The 2,382-nt window shown below is 66.6% G+C and overlaps 1 protein-coding gene across 1 annotated transcript in view; it reads left to right on the top strand.

Moving 5' to 3' along the window:
- The window catches only part of LOC133362953 (SLIT and NTRK-like protein 2), a 123,805-nt gene that overhangs the window by 736 nt on the left and 120,687 nt on the right, over window positions 1-2,382 (top strand). The gene's annotated exons all lie outside the window — the stretch shown is intronic.

Here is a 2,382-nt window from a genome sequence, read left to right on the forward strand (position 1 = left end):
TGAGTGAGTGACTGAGTGACTGAGTGAGTGAGTGACTGAGTGAGTGAGTGACTGAGTGAGTGACTGAGTGAGTGACTGACTGAGTGACAGAGTGAGTGACCGTGAGTGACTGAGTGAGTGAGTGAGTGACTGAGTGAGTGACTGAGTGACTGAGTGAGTGACAGAGTGACTGAGTGACTGAGTGAGTGAGTGACTGAGTGACTGAGTGAGTGTCCACCTTGACAGAGAGCAGCAGTGACTGGGCCATAACGAGCAGTGCGATGCTGCGCTTGAAGAACGGGTGCTGAGTGATGTCGTACATCTTGGCACGCAGCCCCTCGCCGTCTGGACACGTGGGGAGACACACGGGGAGACACAGGGAGACACGGGGGGAGAGACGGGGGGAGACACGGGGAGACACGTGGGGAGATACAGCGGAGACACGGGGAGACACGGGGAGACACGGGGGGAGACTCAGGGAGACACGGGGAGACACGGGGGGAGAGACAGGGGAGACACGGGGGGAGAGACGGGGAGACACGGGGAGACACGGGGAGACACAGGGAGACACGGGGAGACACAGGGAGACACGGGGGGAGAGACGGGGAGACACGGGGGGACACGGGGGGAGACACGGGGGAGACACGGGGGGAGAGACGGGGAGACACGCGGGGAGACACGGGGCGACACGGGGAGACACGGGGAGACACGGGGAGACACAGGGAGACACGGGGGGAGAGACGGGGAGACACGGGGAGACACGGAGAGACACAGGGAGACACGGGGGGAGAGACAGGGAGACACGGGGAGACACGTGGGGAGATACAGGGGAAACACGGGGAGACACGGGGGGAGACACAGGGAGACACGGGGGGAGACACAGGGAGACACGGGGGGAAAGACGGGGAGACACGGGGGGAGACACGCGGGGAGACACGCGGGGAGACACGGGGGGAGACATGGGGGGAGATGCGGGGAGACACGGGGAGACACAGGGAGACACAGGGAGACACCGGGGGAGACACGGAGACACAGGGAGACACGGGGGGAGACACGGTGGAGACTGGGGGAGATACGGAGGGAGACGTGGGGAGACACGGGGAGACACGGGGGGAGACACGCGGGGAGACACGCGGGGAGACACGGAGAGACACAGGGAGACACAGGGAGACACGGGGGAGAGACGGGGGAGATACGGGGGGGACACAGGGGGAGACACGGGGAGACACGGGGGGAGACACGGAGACACGTAGGGAGACACGAGGAGACACGGGGGAGACACGTGGGAAGATACAGGGGAGACACGGGGAGACACGGGGGGAGACACGCGGAGAGACACGGGGGGAGACATGGGGAGACACGTGGGGACATACAGGGGAGACACGGGGGGAGACACGGGGGGAGACACGTGGGGAGACACGGGGAGACACGGGGGAGACACGTGGGGAGATACAGGGGACACACGGGGAGACACAGGGGGAAAGACGGGGGACACGGGGGGAAACACGGGGAGACACGGAGAGGCACGGGGAGAAGCGGGGGGAGACACGGGGGGAGACACGGGGAGACATGGGGAGACACGGGGGAGACACGTGGGGAGATACAGGGGACACACGGGGACACACGGGGAGACACGGGGAGACACGGGGGGAGATACAGGGGAGACACGGGGAGACACAGGGGGAAAGACGGGGGACACGGGGGGAAACACGGGGAGACACGGGGGGAGGCACAGGGAGACACGAGGGGAGAGACGGGGGAGACACGGGGGGAGACACGGGGAGAGACGGGGGAGACACGGGGGGAGACACGGGGAGAGACACGGGGAGACACGTGGGAAGATACAGGGGAGACACGGGGAGACACGGGGGGAGACACGCGGGGAGACACGGGGGGAGACATGGGGAGACACGTGGGGAGATACAGGGGAGACACGGGGAGACACGGGGAGACACGGGGGGAAAGACGGGGGACACGGGGGGAAACACGGGGAGACACGGGGAGACACGTGGGGAGACACGGGGGGAGAGACGGGGGAGACACGGGGGGAGACACGGGGGGAGACACGGGGAGAGACACGGGGGGAGACACGGGGAGACACGGGAGAGACACGGGGAGAGACACGGGGAGACACGGGGGAGACACGGGGAGACACGGGGGGAGACACGCGGGGAGACACGCGGGGAGACACGGGGGGAGACATGGGGGGAGATGCGGGGAGACACGGGGAGACACAGGGAGACACAGGGAGACACGGGGGGAGACACGGAGACACAGGGAGACACGGGGGGAGACACGGGGGAGACTGGGGGAGATACGGGGGACACGGGGGGAGACACGGAGACACAGGGAGACACAGGGAGACACAGGACACGGGGAGACACGGGGGGAGACACGGGGGGA

Source organism: Lethenteron reissneri, unplaced genomic scaffold, assembly GCF_015708825.2.
Source record: "Lethenteron reissneri isolate LAM-NWPU_2019-01 unplaced genomic scaffold, ASM1570882v1 scaffold_1638, whole genome shotgun sequence".
Lineage (NCBI taxonomy): Eukaryota > Metazoa > Chordata > Hyperoartia > Petromyzontiformes > Petromyzontidae > Lethenteron > Lethenteron reissneri.